This window comes from Lycium barbarum, chromosome 6, assembly GCF_019175385.1.
Source record: "Lycium barbarum isolate Lr01 chromosome 6, ASM1917538v2, whole genome shotgun sequence".
NCBI classification, from domain to species: Eukaryota; Viridiplantae; Streptophyta; class Magnoliopsida; order Solanales; family Solanaceae; genus Lycium; species Lycium barbarum.
Genome location: NC_083342.1, coordinates 66,150,045 through 66,169,561, shown reverse-complemented (window position 1 = coordinate 66,169,561; position 19,517 = coordinate 66,150,045).

Below are 19,517 nucleotides of genomic sequence, written 5' to 3'. Positions count from 1 at the left end.
CCATTATTTGACAAAACTAACTTTGTTTGCCTTTGAGTTATTCTTTTCTTATAGAAAGAGAAGTTGATTCGTGTTCACACTGGCATACTTCACAAGGTCTAAAGCTGCAATAGCATCCTTATCCCTACAAGACAAAGGCAAAGAGAAAATGACTGGTGCTTCGGAGAACGAAACTGCCCCTACTGACATCGCTCTCAGAGAATCGTCTGTGCAAGAGCTGCCCGAGTCATCGCCTACTGAAGACGTCATGAAAATGATATTTGAAAAAATCTCCCATCTTCAATAAGATGTAGCGCGAAACAAAGCTGCTAATGCCGCTCGAGAGGCCCCTGCTGAAGAAAGAAGGCCCCCATCGTTTTTTCCATCTCTGAATTCACCAATACCAGATCACCTCCCCACTAGGTCCGTTACGACCACCATGCCATTTACCCCGATTGATGGACACATTGGTGCCTCAAGCCATATCCCACCACCCTTAACACCAACCAAATTCCAAAGACTGCCTACTCTATCCCCTATTACCCAACACTACAAAATACCCACCCTGGAATCACAATACAACCAAACATCACCCCACTACCAACTGACAAAAGCACCCCTACTACTGAATTCGCTCGGCTGTTTCTTTCCATACGCCTATCACACTAGGTACCTTCTCACCCGATCAAGAAATTGACCATTATGAAGAGGTGGAAAAGGCATGGAAGGCCGAACAGGAAAAACAGGAAGAAAGGTTTGAGCGAAAGATGACCGCAATGTTGGAACAATCTATGAGGACTACCCTTACTAGCACAGGTCTAAGCTATGATGATTTATGCATGCATCCCAATTTAGATTTACCCGAAGGCTTCAAAGTAGCCCGATTTGAATTGTTTAATGGGACGACCAATCCTAAAGCGCACCTGCGGGTCTACTGCGACCAATTGGTCAGTGTCCAAGACAATCAAGCGCTTATCATGAGGTTGTTCAGTCGGAGTTTGACATGAGAAGCCTCTGAATGGTTCATGGCACAAGAATATACGCCGTTGGGTAACATGGGAAGACATGGTTGCTGCTTTCATAGAAAGATTACGCTTTAATATAGCAATGGTGCCGGATAGATATTATTTGGAGAAAGTGAAGCAGAAATCCACCGAGAACTTCCACGAATATGAAAGCAGGTGGAGAACGGAGGCTGTCCGAGTATAACCTTCTATTGGCGAGGAAGAACTTGTGTCAGTTTTTATCCGCTCACAAGAGACAGACTTCTACAATAGAATTATTTCAATGGCGGGGAGACCTTTCTCTGAATTGGTCAAAATGGGCGAGCCCATAGAAGACGGTCTGAAAATCGGCCAAATCATAAGCATGACTGGAAAATCCGCTGGTTTAATTTCAACCGGATTCATGCGCAAGAAGAAAGAAGACGTGGCTAGCATATCCCACACTTGTGAGCCTAAAAGAAGGGAAGATTTCCCAATGGAAGCATATACCTCACCTCCTCCAAATACCTACGCACCCACCCCTTATAGCACGGTGCCCGTATATTACGCACAACCGACCTTCCAATCACCACCCCAAAATAACCAAGCTCCACTAAATGCCTTCCAATCACCTCCACAAAACTACCAAGCTCCACAGCCAAATTATCAGACCCCCTCACCCATTTACAGTTCCCCACAAAATAACCAATCCAATACCTACCAGAATCAACCCCCACAAAATGCCTATATACGCCACGCCCCAATTTTAAGAAGAAACCCCCTCGGGTATTCACTCCACTGATGGAATCTCGGACTGATTTGTTCAAAAGATTAAGTACGGCTGGAATAATTCAAGTGCTTCTGCCAAAGGCCGTCGATCCCAAGAATCGATTTTACCGAGCTGACCAAACATGTTCCTATCACTCCAATGGCATAGGGCACAGTACTGGGGATTGCATTAATCTCAAGTATAAGATACAAGATCTGATCGACTGGAAAGAAATCGTGCTCCAAACGACCCTTCCAAATGTGAACACCAATCCTTTGCCAAACCATGGCAATAATGTGATTCACATGATTGAGAGAGAAGAAGACTGGGTCACGGGAAGGCCCAAAATCAGCGATTCTATGAAAGAACTTGAGCGCACAGTAGCATCACTGTCCCTGTAAGAACGCCCGCAATTCAAGGTATTAATCCCTGCACCAGTAATAGCACACATTGCTCAGGTGACTCTAGCGCCACCTCGAAAAGAATTTATAGTCCAAGTTGCCGCCGCACATGGCATCACAAGATCAGGGAGATATTATAGTCCTGAAGACCTAACCCAAGAGGCACCCCGAAGGGAGGGTAATAAAAAATGGACTATCACTGAAGGTGAAGCTAAAGATTTCTGGCACTGGATGCAGCCAAAGGAATACTCCATTGTTGAGCATTTAAAGAAAGCGCCAACCCAAATCTCGGTACTGGCATTGCTACAAAGTTCACCCCAACACCACCTGGCTCTAATGGAGGTGTTGGAGGAAGCTCATGTCCCAGCTGGAAAAAACAGTGAAAACCTCGCCGAAATGGTCACCCATGTTATAGAGGAACATCAAATTGCCTTCACAGAAAAAGAGTTGCCCAAGGAAGCCATAAATCACAACAAAGCATAGCACATCACTGTTATGTGTCGCAACAAAGTGGTAACCCGGGTGTTGATTGACAATGAGGCAGGACTCAACATTTGCCCCGAATCTACTCTGACTCAGCTATGGTATGACCTGGGAAAGGTTCGTCAAAGCCATACTAACATAAGAGCATTTGATGGAGGACGTTGCGACGCCACTGGAGTAGTTGATTTAGATATTCAAATAGGACCTGCCGAGTTCACCACTGAATTCCAAGTCATGGAAATATCTGCTAATTACAATTTTCTTCTGGGAAGACCATGGATTCATATTGCAGGGGCAGTACCATCCTCGCTCCACCAATCTATAAAATTTGTCTGGGAAGGAGAAAAAGTGGTGATCCACGGAGAAGCCAGCATGCACAATTATCCAGACAATTCTATACTCGTCATTGAAGCCACACCCAAAGGAACCAATTTCCATGTCGTGGAGTTAGTAGGAGCAGCCCACGAGATAGACTCCACCGAAATTCCCATGCCAACGGTTTATAAAATGATTGTGTCTACTATGATTCTGAATGGGTTTGAACCCAGAAATTGTTTAGGGAAGAATTTATAGGGCATCACTGAGCCCATTTCTATCCTCCAAGATAATTTTCACTTTGGGCTTGGTTACATCCCAATAGAGGAAGAGATGTCCACCAGGATGAAACAAGAGGTTGCAGATCTCTGCAAACCCATTCCAAGTCTGTACCAGTCATTTTCCCACAGAATGCCTATGCCTGAGGATGCTGACATTGAAGAAGCGATAAGAATGCTATTCCAAGAGGGAGATTGCTCCGTGATTCTAGAAGAGTGTGCTGAAGCACCTAGCATGAGAGAGGCTGAACCGGGCGAGCAACTGTCCAACTGGACCTCTACCCCACTACTGGCTCTTCGGTAGAGAATCATGAATTTATTTTTGAAAATGGGGAGAATCAGTCGAGGCCCGATTACTCACCCTCTTTGTCATTTACATACCCCGTAATGTTTTAAAAAACGAAAATGGCTTGACCTAAGCCAGGACCACAATTTGTATTCTAAATGTTTTTAAATTAATGAAAGCTTCAATTTATTAAAACTGTTTTATTTTTTGGATGCATGTTTTGTACGAACACATTTCGCCTTGAATTTATTTTCAGTAATAAAAACAATAAAGCAACCTTAAATGTTGACATGCTGCGAAACGAATGAGTCGGGCAGCGTAGATGAAGAAGAATATGAGGAATACAATGGGACCACAATGCTACCTGAGGGTCTCGCGAAAGAAGTAGAACAAATGGAGAATGAGCAGAAGCCAAACTTGGACGAAATAGAAACCATAAATATAGGTGATGAAGAGGATGTCACAGAGACAAGGATAAGTGCACAACTAGATACCCCTATCAAAGAAGAATTGATAAGTTTGCTCAGAGAATATGTGGATATCTTAGCCCGGTCATACGCTGACATGCCAGGGCTAAGTACCAGCATAGTGTCTCACAAGCTACCCATCAATGAGGGTTTTGCTCCAGTAAAACAGAAAACCCGACAATTCAAATCAGATCTTAGTATTCGAATAAAAGACTAGGTGGAGAAACAGATTGAGTCAGAAGTGGTGGAAGAGATGTCATACCCTACATGGTTAGCCAATACAGTTTCGGTATCCAAGAAAGATGGCAAATTAAGAATCTACGTGGATGTCATGACCCATTTTAGCCTAGGCCGTGCAGGCACTTACCTTGGTAAGCGAACCCTCATCCCAACAACGAACCAATACATAATAATGAAGGAAATTAAGTAGCGGAAATAACCGATACGTAAGTCTCACTATATATATAGATAAATAGTAGTAAAATGTACGGAAGATAGTAAATACCCCAAGGGTCTAGTCTGAATAATACAAGAGCATCTAGGGTATAATACAGTCTGGAAGTACTAATACATAATATCTATGTCTCTGGAATAAAATAAGACATGTAATCGAAGAGTCTTCAAGGTCAGCGGACACCATGCTCACCCTGGGAAACTCGAATGGAAGCTGAAGAGTCGATCAGCCACGGGTCAGAGAAGTAGATCTGACCTAGTACTCTGCATTCATAAAGGAATGCAGCAAGTGCAGGTCAGTACAAACCACAATACTGGTAGGCATCATCGGCCGACTAAGCATAGTTAACATAATTTAGAAAATAAAGCAGATAAGCAAATAAACCAACCAAGCATGAGACAATATAATCGCAACCGAGTATCCGTCATCACCTATGTAAGCATCTAAACCCAAATATGATAAGTCTAAGTATATCCGATCCAATTGAATCACCAAAATAGAATCAACACAATCTAATCATCACGACAGAAACATTACAATCAAGTAATAATGCAATGTAGTGCAATAATGGTATGAATGTGATGCCGTACCATGAAAATAAGGTGTACGCATGTACTCCGGACGAAAATATCGACGTCTCGATAGCACAACCCAGCGTGACTCGCAAAGTCTAAGTGCCACCCATCCCGGATCTTTTCCCAACAGACTGACGGGACCCTGGCTAATTACTTACAGGGAGAGTCTCACCGGCACTACCCTGGGGGACCCACGGAGTCCATGCACTAACAACGATTCCGAGATGAAATCGGAATCGGCCATGCAACAACGATGCCCGAAATAGCTCATCGGACATCAGCCTACTTACAGTCACTCAAATAAAAAAGTCTGTCAAATATCAATTTCACACAATCAACGATTTCGGAATTGAACCTCGGACATCGGCCTTCTTACGATCTATCAAGTAAAAGATGTTCATCAAATATCAGTGTCACGACCCAACCAGAGGGCCATGACGGGCACCCGATGCTAACCCACCCGAGCACCTCTTATCGTACATTCACATTCGCATCTAGGTGAACCACATATCTTATTCATAATTCCTATACATCAACAATATTAATCTCATTGGGCAACAACATATTTACATCATCATCGACAACAATGTCCATATCCATATACACAAGCTGACGAGGCTATCAAAATAATATACAAAATATGAGCCCACAAGGCTGCAAGACATCTAACCATACTCAACTGTCTACGAGGCTCTAAGAAGAGTAGGTAATATCATATAGGTGGGACAGGACCTCGCCATGCCCATATGTATGTACAATAAAGAATAATACCTAAAATCTGTAGCTCCGGATGAAATGGAGCTCTTCTATGCAGTCCCTGAATAAGAAATCTATGGACCAAGCCTGTCTCCCTGTCCACCTGCAGGCATGACGCAGCATCCACAAATAAAAGGACGTCAGTACGAATAATGTACTGAGTATGTAAAGCATCATCAATATCATGATAGGAGCATAAGAAATAACGTAAGAAGTAGCATAAGATATAGCATAAGATGGGAGAGTCTGGAGGTAATAGAGTCATTTGTACCTCTATTGGCCATCATCATATTTACTTGTCTTTCATAGGGGCCTTCCATTTCCAATGCTTACTCATGCATATATACATATTCGTATTCGTATTCGTATTTATACCGTACTCGACCAGAAGGTTAGGTGATACACATAACCCGCCATGACAAGGCTCGGTGATTATAAATACCTGACCCTACCAAGGCTCAGTGTTATCCGTACCCAACTGCAGAGGTGCGCGTGCGATAGGTATCATACCCGGCTATATAAGCTCGGTGTTAGATAATAGTCATACATACTTAAACACGTATACAAAAAATTCCATAAGTATCATCAACATCATTGCCATCATCATTTTCGTTACATCTATCCTTAGAGGATCAACTATTATATAAAGGAGATAATAGTATCGTGAAAGTATCGAAAATCACAAACTTTGGTAATCTTAGAGATAGAGTCATTTGGAAGACATTATGGAACTCATGAAAGGATATATGTATATATAACAAAGGATCCATGCCTTAATGAAAGAAAGGTTAGCCTTACATACCTCTTTGTCTTCTTAACTACTTAACGTTCACCGTCGAAGCTTGAACAATCTACATTTATAAGGGTTCATATCGGGGCTAAGCCTTAATGACTCTCTTAAATTCAAACTAGAATAATTCATGATCTAATGAAAATTGGGCGGCATTTCCCATATTTCGTCAACTTCCATCAACCACAATAACATCCACAATATCACAATCGAGTAATCACCTTCCATTAAGCCTTCAAAATTCATCCTTGTGTTCAATTTATACCAACAACCTCACACCCATTTTAGCACATTTTCATACAATGCTTCCTTATCACTATTATTACCTTCCATAACAAGATTATTTCCATATTATACTAAGAATCATGACTCAAGTTAGCTTCTTACTCAAAAACATCATAAAAGTTACACTTAACCCTCGTATTCTACTTTCTTCTTCTACCCAAGTTCTTCAGCAACCAAGCATTCATGATAACATGAAATAAGCATGAAAACTAACCTTTTATCTCATGGGAATGAGCTTTGGAGAAGCTATCAACTTAGGTGAGAACCCTAGCTCCAATACTCAAAAATCTCTTGTAGTCTACTAATCCTAAGAAGCCTTCTAACACATGAACACTTTGATTCTTGCCTCTTGATCTTTGTTTTCTCTTGGATTGGGGTGGAATATGCTTGGAGAAGGGTTTTGAGCTCTCAAGACTTGTGAAAAATGAAAAATGAAATAAATGAACCAAGGCCATCTATTTATACAAAAACTTACAAATCTGCCCGATGGACTTATACGGACCTTATAATATTATACGGTCCGTATAATATTATAAGGTCCGTATAAGTGGACCATATAATACCACTATGGGAAAGTTCCCTTCTGAAATAGGTCAAGTTATACGGACCCCCCCCCCCCCTTATACGGATCGTATAAGTGGTCTTATAACACCACCAAGAAAATGAACCTTTCTGTGAAGGTCATGTTATACGAACCCTCCTTATACGGACCGTATAAAGTTATACGGACCGTATAAGTGGTCGTATAACTACCAGTTATGCGAAACTTCCTCTCGTTGATTCGTTTGACTTCCAATCCTCGTGGAACCTTCTTGGCACTTACATAATAATTCATTAACCATACAATAGGCCCTATAGCAGCCTCTCAAGACATCACCAAATAAATATCAGCCCAATCATATCAAAAACCTTTCCGAACACAACTTATATTTCACTTCCTTCAACAAACTAAATTTCACATATTCGTATGACTTCAAAATCTTATAGTATGCAGTTTAGGCTACCTAATACTTCCCTTAATCTCATAAGGATTTCATAATCACCTTAAGTTCACATTAGCCTATCCACAAGGCAAAGAATCAGAAATTTTCGAGGTGTAACAATTAGTTTCATAAAATCTCCGGAATGGATCTTCGGACATCGACCTCGTCTTAATCACTAAAGTAAAAGAGTTTATCAAATATCATTTTCACTCAATCAACGATACCGGATCATCACCGAGTATCGGCCATGCATGAATATTAGAGAATGCGTGCAATACATATGTCAATCATCAACAATCAGGTTTAATATCACAGATACCACAACAATGTATGCTAATAACATATTTCATCACAATACCACAGAGGGTATGCCAAAATCTACCAAGTCAAGTACCAACAGTGGGTACGCCAACATATGTCAATAACTCAAGTACCAACAGTGGGTATGCCAACGTATATCGAGAACTCAAGTACCAACAACGGTATGTCAATTCTATCCAAATTAAGATGACAAGCAGGACTCGATATCTATCAACTACACATGGCATCAACCCAACACAATTAATCAATGAAACACACATAACGGGGTGGCTAGTTCCAACACACATCAGGGCCCAACCTAAGGCAATATCCATCCCATCTTCATACCTGAAGGTTCATATGCACATCTGACCAAAAAGGCCACGGCCTAAAGGACGAAATAAAGACAATTTAGCCGAAGGGGCCATATCTGTCAGTCGCATCACTTCTTCTTATTTTCCAAGAAGGCCATTGCATATCTATTTTTTCTGCTGACGAGAGGGCCATCACTTCTTTTTATTTGCAAGAGGATTGTTGCATATCTATTTTTCTGCTGCCGAGAGAGCCATCACTTCTTCTTATTTGCCAAGAGGGCCATTGCATATCTATTTTCCTGCCGCCAAGAGGGCCATCCATACAAATATGCCAAGAGGGACATTCATACAAACATGCCAAGAGAGCCATACATACAAGTATGCCAAGAAGGCCATTCATACAAGCATGCCAAGAGGGCCATTCATAAAAGCATTCCAAGAAGGCCATTTATTTCAATTGCTAAGAGGGCCATTTATTTCAATTGCCAAGAAGGCCATTTATTTCAATCGTCAAGAAGGCCATTCATATAGATATGCCAAGAGGGAATTTTATTTCAATTGCCGAGAAGGCCATGTATATAAATTATGGGATATAACACGACAACAAAGCGATGTAAAATCGGTCATGAGACCGCATTATTCTCTCAAAAGACAAGATGATATAAATTTGGTCATGATGCCGCAGTATTCGTCATTCAAAAGTCAACGTTACTCAGCAGATGGAAGAAACTTTGTAGCCGCCAGTCAGAGCAGGTTGATTAAATCAAATCCAAACAGATTATAGAGCAAACATGGAACTTTTTTTATGCAGCTAGTCGAAATAAGGTGCTCATGAGAGTCAAGCTCTCCGGCCAAGACTTGGAAGATCACTCCTCACCATGCTCAGCCATATAAATTTGTTTATGTGCTCTATCTTTTTTTTTATTGTTATTATTTATTTCGTAACCGGTCGGACAAACACCGGAACACATAAAGTCCTTCCCACATAAGGGATATCCTTTTCCTTCGATCGAGTCGAACTACAAGTGACTTGATTCCCCAAGAACAGGGATATGTAGGAGGACTCAACGCCAGAGAGTAAGTCACACTCCTACCAATCACACCAGACTTCCCAGCTTGACAGCCGAGGGATCTGAGAACTGATTTTAGTTTGCATTTAGAAGTCGTAATTGAGTCAAACTACAAATGACCTGAATTCTCATGAAACTTGAGATATGTAGAAAGCCCAAAAGCCATGGTCTGGCCATATATTTTGAAAATTGCATAAAAATGAGGGGCAATATGACTTAGGTCAGTCAAAAATCAGGGTTAGTCAAAATTCATTGCTCGGGAATGGTCCTGCCATCCTCGAACACCGAAGGAGCACTTGTTGACACCTAATTTCTGACCTCCCATAATTTACTTTAATTGCTCAAAGTACTTGAATATTAAATGGGGTGATAATATTTTTTTTAATCAAGATGATTTTATAAACTATGAAGATAATTTTTTACCTTTATTGTTTGGTAAAATAATTTCTATAATAAATCATTTGAAAATTATTTCACAGATATTAATGAGGCATTTTATTAACTTCAACCAGAAAATAGTGTAAAATAGCTATTTATTTAATTGTGCTAATATCAAAAATTAATCAGCAAATATTTACCCTCCATTTTAATTCAACGAAATTGATTAATTGAATTAAATAATCAATTTTCCCCCCAAAATTTTAATTTCTGCATAATCAATTTATGTGGACAACTCTCAAATTAATTATAATTGATTTAACTAAATTAATTATGATTATACTTGAAAATTGCCTATTATGTGTTTAATTACGGCTACAATTGAAATAACCAATTAGTTAGTCAAATAGGGCCATAATTGAAATAACAAGTTTCATGTTTCAATTCAATTAAGGCCATGCCTGTAAATCCAAATTTTTTATGATATCAGTCCAACAGGGCCAGACCCGGCCCAACGAGAAACTAAAGAAGGGATAAAAGCCCCCCTTTCAGTCTTTGTTAACCAAACGAACCCTATGCTTTACTCGTTCCCTCTCCATTGGAACCCTAGAGCCTCCATGGAGGCGGTGGACCCGCGAGTACGTCACCTTGCCATTTGTGGAAAGATTTTAGACGTACCATGCTTTAGCAGGTCTGGTATGGCCGTTTTGAGTAATGCATTTAATGTTTTGCATATTTTCTACCCTATATCATCCAAACACGGTATATTTCATCTTTTTTTGTTTTTTTAGTCGAGTCAACGGTATACTCTGTGAATCTTTAATTACTTTTGGTTGCTTGTGATTTTGACTCTCGGGTTGCTATTGGTTCATAAGGAACCTAGAAGATCGACCTTTTGAGGGCAAGATCCGACCCTTCATTTGCTTTTTGCATCTAATCCTAACCCTACATCATAGATGTGAGGAGGAAACCCCTAAAAGGGGGGTTATCCCACATCGGCTAGAGGAGGGTTTTGAGGTTTGTATTTAAAGGACCCTATTTCTTTGTTGTAGAACAAGTTTGAGCATATTTTCAAATAGATATACTCATCAGACTCAAAAAACTTAAAGATTTCTTTCAAAAAATTATTTGAAGTCTTTAAAAAAATTGAGTCAAGTAAATACTTTTAAGATAAAAAGGGGAATTTTTTCTCTTTGTTCTTGTCTTGCTGGGTTCTGTGGCTTAAGTTTTTGGGCTTGGTCTCCAAGTTTAAATCTCGATTAGAGGCAAAAGGTAAACTTTTCTTTCATTTATCTTGCTTATGAGTATGGAAGTTGTTGGTGTAATTGTCTTTTAATTTGGTTTAGACTTATCATGTTAGGTTAAGTTATTTTCTTGTTTGTTTATTGATTCAGTCATGTATTTAATGCTTGGTTGGTTTCCAGTTAGATATTAGTTCACTTAGGCTTAATTTGTTGATTTAGGTGATATTAGAAACTAGATGAAACTGTCCTTCCTTTTTTAACTATGTTAAGTATATTTTTAGTAATGGGATCTGTTTGCTTGTTAGATACTTAATAATAAAAGGATACATGCATAGTTAATTCATGTAGGATGGACCAAGCGAATAATGATTCACTTCTAGTTAATTGAAGTTTTCATTTAAAAGGGCAGCTGGTTTTTTATTATGTCCTATCTGAATTAAGGTGTCCTTTAAGCTAAACTTTATCAGCTAACAAGATAAATAGGGATGAACTTAGAGAGGTTTAGTTGATAGTTTGAAGTTGGTTAAAATCTAGACACCTAGAGTAAAGTTGGATGTCTAATTTAAAAGGTTCTTTCATAAGTGTTTAAGTATACAGAGTCTAAGCTTGATTGTTTTTTTCAAAAAGGTTCCTAAGGTGATAATCTGCTAGCTTAAGGGAAAGTTAGATGTACATGTATGGTTTGGACACAATGACCTAATTGGAAATGTGCTAGTTTTTTCTGATAAATGCCTCTGTGGATGTTACTTATTTTAGTTAAGTCTAAAAATTTCTTAAAAATTTGGTTTAGACTTATCATGTTAGGTTAAGTTATTTTCTTGAGATCAATGATCAATAGGGTTTGAATTAGCTGTTTATTTGTTTTAATATCGTGGCTTGTTATGGACAAAGACTGAACAATTAGTCCTATTTGATTAACTTGCAATAGTGGTTAGCCCTCTTTTTCTAAAATTCAGTTCCCCTGGTCTATTTCAATATATTAGGCTTAATGAGAACTTATGTTTGGATTGCCTTATTGAGTCTGGAAGAATCTATGTGAGAGCAGATTGAGACTTCGCTTATGAAATATGTGAATGTACTAGATAATTGTGATGAACTATGACTAGATGTGACTTTGTTCGATAAACTAACTATTTGTGTGTTGTGCAACTTCTGTAGTTACCATGTTTGGCTGTTTGTCTCATTTTGAAAAAAAAAAACTTGTGTCATATGGGTTTGTGCTTTGACTATGAAAGCCCAGACTTCACTTGACTCATGTTTTCTTTAAAAAGAGGAAAGGGGAAAATAAGTATGTTTTGAATGAGTTGCTAGAATATGGGATGTAAAGTTGCTTCTTGACTAAATATGTTCACCTATAGTAACTTGACCTTAACTCTAATAAGTATATCAGTTGTAGGAGGTTCACTTTAATTTTGTCTTGATCAAGTTTGCTTCTCTGTGGTTTCCAACTGTTTGTGTTGTTTTTTATTACAAAATAGCTTAGCTTATTTTGCCAAAGTTTGGGGTGCCTTTTTGTGAAGTAATCAAATGGATAAGTTGCTGTGCTAAGGTTATTTTAAACAAGTTTTTTCTTTGGAAGTTTGTCCACGGATAAGATTAGTTTAGTTTGTATTACACAATACTTGCTCTCAAATTTGTTGGTATTCCTGCTCTCTGGTCTTTCCCTTTTTTTTTCAAGTCTCGTAAAGTGCTATAACTTGCCCACTGCAGTCTTGTGTGTTGCACAACTTTCATGTCTTTATTTAACTTTAGTCTTTTAAAAATTTGCTGGAAAGGGGCATTTCTTGCCACTTTATTCTTTTGGTTGATTATGCTTTACAATGATTTTAAAAATAAGAAGACATGGTGATTTGAAGGTTTTAAATTGGTCCCCTTGAACCACTTAACTATTTTAGTCCCTAGAATTTAGCTTCACCTCTTATGGTCTAAGGGCCAGAACTGTGTATGAGTCTCATGTGGTATGTATTATGTTTAGTCATTAAGCTTTGTCTGCCTGGGGTTTGTTAAAATGAACAGATTCTGTATGTGATTCTGCTTGATCATGTTTTTCTTAATGGTCTGTTGTCATGTTTAGATTAAGTGTGATTCATTCCTATCTTGAAAGGTCACTTATCTTGATTTAAAATAGAAAGTAAAGTATGTCTTGATGGCTTCTTCTTTCTGAAAAGGAAATGAGAAAGTGTTATGTTGAAAAGGCTTTGTCTGCCTAAATAGTAGCTATAGAAAAAGGGTAGGCTTTCTTTTCCTGTGAAGAATGTTGGATGAATACTATTTGGTCATGTGGGATCAAGTGATCCTCCTTGAAATTTATGTTTTGCTGTAGTATACCATCTGTACTTGTGAATGTGAATTAGAAATGTAACCAATGCCCAGAGATGCAACACTTAGTATACTCTAATGGACCGGAACCTATATACTAGGTGTAAATGGGGAATACCAACCCCCAAGAATAAGGTTTTACCTTTACTTTCAAATAGTGAACATTTGGAATTGGTTTCCTTTATTGTTAATCTCTAGGTAGGGAACTTTACTTGTTTACTTCTGCTGCTCATCTTTCTGATTGAAATCTGGATTTTCATTTCTTCTTCTTCTTCTTCTTCTTCTTCTTCTTCTTCTTCTTCTTCTTCTTCTTCTTCTTCTTCTTCTTCTTCTTCTTCTTTTTAAGATTCAGTTGGGCTGTTGAGTAGGACTTTAATTTTAGGGCCTTATCAGCCCAGTTAATTGTGATTATAAACTAGTCTTTGCCTTATATAACTGTGTGTACAAACACTTCTTCTGTTATATACCATTAAGTTTAGCACATAAATAGAGAGGCAAGTTAGCACTTGGGGATTAAACTTAAGCTTTCCTTGATGTCTACCATGCCAGGGGTTCATAGAAATCCCTTGGATCTTGTGTGGCATCAGGATTAAGAAAGCAAAAGTTTTCCTTTTTTGTGCTATTTTTAGCATCTCTAGGGTTGTGTATATCTATGGTATATTGGTTGGGAAATATGTATATCTTACTCTATGGACAAATAATCATGTGATCTGCTCTATCCTATATGTATATTTGGGCTTTGTTCTTGTGTTGTTTCAATTCATGCGGGCTTAGTAATATCAAGCCCATAACTTTGTGTTCTTGGATTTGTTTTTTCTTCCTCCCTCAGTCCATAAGACTTAACGTGTTTTTCTAGTCGAATTTTCTTTCAAGTGTGGTGAATGTTTTATTCTAGTGACCTGGTGTGCTATGTGTTCCTTTCTTTACTTAAGAACATTTTTTATTTAGATGCTTTCTAATTCATGTCCCCTCTCTCTCTTCGCTTGCATGAAAATTCCATTTTTTGGGACACTCCGATTGCGTAAATTCGTTAGGCCAAAGGCCCAATAACCTCCTTGATCGAGTCCGTGAGAAAAATGAATTACGGCAAGCTGATATGTTTTGAAGGCCCAGCCAATTGGTGAAAATGGCACTGATGGGCTTGGGTAGGCCCATCAGTTAAAAAATTCACTTTTCCTCCCTTCTCCATTTTATATATATATTTGGCATGTATATTTGTTGTATGTGTACTGAATGAGTAATGTTGGAACCCCCGTGGATGTAGAACTTAGGAGAAACATATAGCATTTAAGGAGTTGCCAAACCATTTTTCAAAAAATTCGGGTAATAATCATTTTCATATGAAACGGGATTTTTTATCACAAATTTTCTAAGTTTAAAATTGTTTCAAAACCTCGGTTTAACGCAAAGAACAAAAAATGGGATTCGTTCTAAAGTTTGAATTGGGTCAAGTCTTAAACAAGGCAAAGTACCAAAAAATGAATTCTGGACTTTGGCTAATCTGGACAAAACGGATAATTGAATTTGGATTTAAATAGATTTTTTGAAGGAAATAAAGTCATTTTTTGGGCCTGGAAGCCCAGACCTCATTTTAGACCGAAAATAACAAATATGTTGGGCTAAATTGAGAAATGACGGATCTGGACTTGGAATATAATTTGACTCTATGGGCTTCAATGATAAAAATGGGACTTGAAAAGGTTGTATTTTCTTATATATATATATATATATATATATATATATATATATATATATATATATATATATCTGTGTGTGTGTGTGTGTGTGTGTGTGTAAAACGGAGGTATACTCCATATTTTCTATATATGTATAATAAAAGCCGTAAGTACTAAACCCATTTTGTTAGGACTAGAATAGTAGCGACTCTACTCGGGAGAAATTCCGAGTGTGTCCTAGTCCGGCAGCAAAGTGAGTTGAACACTTCCGTGGATTTTTCTAAACAAAACCCCTTTTTATAAGGGGAATTTTTTCCAATTTTTTTTTTGAGAGTTTCTGATAAAAATGACATTTTTTCCGGAAAATTAAACACTTTTGAACAAATAAATACATTAATCACACAATGAAGCTCGTAGGTCAACCGTATTCTACGGATCTTTAATACTAGGGTGTGTAAAACCTTCCTTAGGGGATCATCAGAACCTTTACCTTGAACCTTGGTCCAAAAGATTTTTACTTATTTCTGCAAAAATCTTTAACCTGGTATTCATAGTTTTCCATAATAAATTAGGTGGCGGCTCTAAAAATACTAAAATCCAATGAGAGCACCAACAACCTCGTAGTAAATTTTATGGCTTAACCCGCGTAAAAGAGAAACCGTTACACCAGCCGCAGCTGTGGGCTCTGGTACCTGATCTCGGGCTATTGTAACTCGAGTCCTCACCATCTGTGAGAGAAGAGATAAGAGTCAGATACCAATTGGATTGTTCCAGATACCAATTAGAATAAAGTATCACGAAAGAATAAAAGAAGGAAAGAAAGTGAAATTTCCTAAATGTCCTCTAGCCTCTCGCAGATAAGTATGGAGCTCATCGTACCGATCCACGAGACTCTACTAGACACGCTCTTATATTGTAGACCGGGTAACCTAGGGCTCTGATACCAACTTGTCACGACCCAATCTAGCTAAGTCGCGCGGGCACCTACCTTTCCCACCTCGGTAGGCGAACCCTTATCCCAACAATTGCAAAGTCATAAATTTATAAGTAAGTAAGTGGAAGAAATAGAAATCACGTAGGTCTAACATAATAATAGATTGAAGACGCGGAATACATCAAACCTCCCCAGATATCTGTCTAGTCATACAAGAGCACTAACTAGATACTACAAGTCTGAAAATAACAAAATACATCAAATGTCTGAATATGTCTTTGTATAACAAGTAAGAAATAAAATAAGGAAGAATCTTCAAGGCGGCGAACGTCCTGGAGCTCACCCTGAAAGACTCCAAGCAGCAGATCTCGAAACTCAATCAGCCACGAGAAACGGAGGTAGATCCCATCTAGAACTCTGCATTCATAAAAGAATGCAACAAGTGCAGGTCAGTACAAACAACAAGTACTGGTAGGTATCATAGGCCAACTAAGTTTAGCTAACACATATTAAGTCAATAAAGTAACATAAACAGGTAATCAATCAAGGCATAAGTCAAACATAAGCCAGAAATCAAGTGCACGTCATCACCTAGGTTATAGCGTCTAAACCCGATTATGTCAACTCTCAAATCTCAATCTGAATCTGTATATCACGAGTGCATCACAAGAATAACACAACAGAAGCCAAAGTACAATGCAATGGAATAATGTATGAAATGTATATGCAATGTAATGTTGTGTACACATGTACTCCGGACGGAAATATTGAAGTCTCGGTAGCACAACCCATGGGCACCCACGGAGTCCATGTACCTCACGGTCCGGCAACAACCTCGGATACCGCTACCTCACGATCCCAACATAAACCTCAAGAATCATACGCACAACCTCGATTCCAGGATAACCATCGGATATCGATCCTCACGTCACTCTCATCCAACTGAGCTTACCTCATCACAATGTTTCCTCAAGTATCATCAATGTGTCAACAATATATCATGAAGGATGAGAATGCAAGCAATGTATGAGTTCAGTGTTAATAATCAGATCAATATGACAAGTACCAAGCATGGGCACGCCAACAATATCATGAAAAGGCTACACAAGCCATATAAAACACTATCCTCATATCAAACATCAACAAGTATGATACCACAATATCAGGAACAAGATATATCAATAGTCTCCAATATCTACTATCTCCACGTGGCATCAAGCCAACAACAATAGAACAAATCAAGTTACAACACAAGAGGGTGACTAGCCCCAATCACACAACATGGCCCAACCTAAGACAATATCCAACCAAACTTCATACCCGAAGAGTTACATGCTTTCTCCGATAATATCATCTAAATGTATGCTTCGCTAAACGAAGTCTCACCATAGGGTAAACCGGAACCTACCTAGAAGGCCGAATAGTAATATCACCAACAATCACACCTTAGCCTTTCCTTTCCTTTGAGTCTCGAGATCAAGAAAGTCTAAGCATGTTCAAATCATGGAATTAGAATCAAGAAGAACATCCAAACATACCCTACTTCTATTCAAGGCCCAAATTCCCAACCTATGGAATAGGTAGTTTATGAACTAAAAAGGTGAAATTAGGAATCTAAAGGTCCCAACCTGAAATTAAACCTCTAGGTGATCAATTCCCATCAATAGCAAGCTAGAACAATCAAGAATTCACTCAATTTTGGATTCTAGGTAAAAGTTATGAATTAGCCTCTAATTAGGAAGAAGTTATGAATAAAGGATTCTAATAAAAAATTCAATGTTTAAAGAAGCTAACTCAACCAACAATCATGATTTAGAAGCCTAGAAAGAATATTCATTAAACCCCTTCGTAATATTCAATCACTTAATGAACTATCAAGATAAAGGGATTCTAAGATGATTAGAAATAATGGAATAGCAAAGGGATTAGAAGGACTTACCAAGAATCTTCTCCAAAAATACTCTAGATTTGCTCCCAAAAGCTCAGATTTCGAAATAGTAATAAATGAGGGACTTAGGGCATTTAACACCTCATTTAATGAACTAACTACCCATGACTCGCTTTCGCGATGAGATTACCGCTTCAGCGGCGTCTCCCCAGCGGTCATGCGCAAATGGCACAGGCCGCTTCAGCAGGGTTGCCGCTATAGCGGTACCACTGCCGCGGTGCTGGTGCCGCCAAAGCAGGCACCAAACACCAGAAAAATTCTAAGTTTTCACAACTCAACCCGAATTTTTGACTAACTCTCGAGGCCATCTGCTCAAATACTGGATACATAGACATACACAAAAACACGCTACGAACGCACTCGTCGCCTCAAAATTCCCAACTGAGGTCTCGTTGACTAAGTCAACCCCTGATACCTTAATTCCAACTTCCCAAAACAAGTCTCAAAATGCACCCGAGTGCATTTGGAATCGAGCCAGATATGCACAGAAGTTCTAAATGACCATCTAGAGCTCTCGGAATAAACGGATTTTCGAAAAAGGTTCCGTTTATCCAAAAGTAAACTTTGAGTCAACTATTTTTCTCTTAAAGTCATCTTTTCCCAAAAAGTCACTAAAATCAACCCCGAACACCTCAGGAAGCGTGTCAACGATCCCCTCGGGTCAAAAATGAGCTAAACAAGCTCGGGGAAATGTCAAAAGTGCCAAAAACAACTGACATCCCGTAGTCTATAGAAAACCAACTCTATTGACTCAGTATCTGAAGCATGTATCACCCACAATGTCATCAGCATTCCATCGATAAAATTCTGCGGGGCCTTATCTGGTTTCGACCTAAAGAATTCTTGATGGTACAAATTAATAAAATCTCAAACCTGGCATTAACAGCCCTGTCACCATGACATATACCCTATCGCTGGGCCTAACCAGCCACTAACTAAGTCAACAACTGAATGGCCTCTCGCATCTCCTGGCCTGAAGCATCAGGTGGAGAAACTGGGGCTGCTGGAGCTAGAGCTAGGGCTCCTCTATGCTCATCTGAAATGGGTAGAGTATGAGAGGTCTTAGATGGAACCTTATTCTGGGGCTCGCCCTCCTCTACATCTATAAACGGTACTCGTCCAGTTCTCCTACCTGCCACTGACTTTGTCACGACCCAGCTAGGGGCCGCGGCGGGTATCCAGGGCTAGCCACCGAGCACCACTCGTTCTACTACTCATCTTACTCATTTAGTGCTCTTTTATCAATTTATATTCAAGTCATAGAAAAAGTCATCTTTCATGTGAGAACATAAAATACTTTAATATACACAAGCCTTTAGGCTATTAAAATAATATATATACATATATATATATACAGTAGCAATCTCGTGAGACCATCTAACCCACACTGCACATCTACGAGCCTCTATTGGAGTGCTACACATAAGGACGGGACAAGACCCCGTCATGCCCAAAAATACATATACATAACTGTACACAAAAGAATCGTCATAAGCACCTCTGAACAAAGGAGGGCTCTCAATCAGCTGC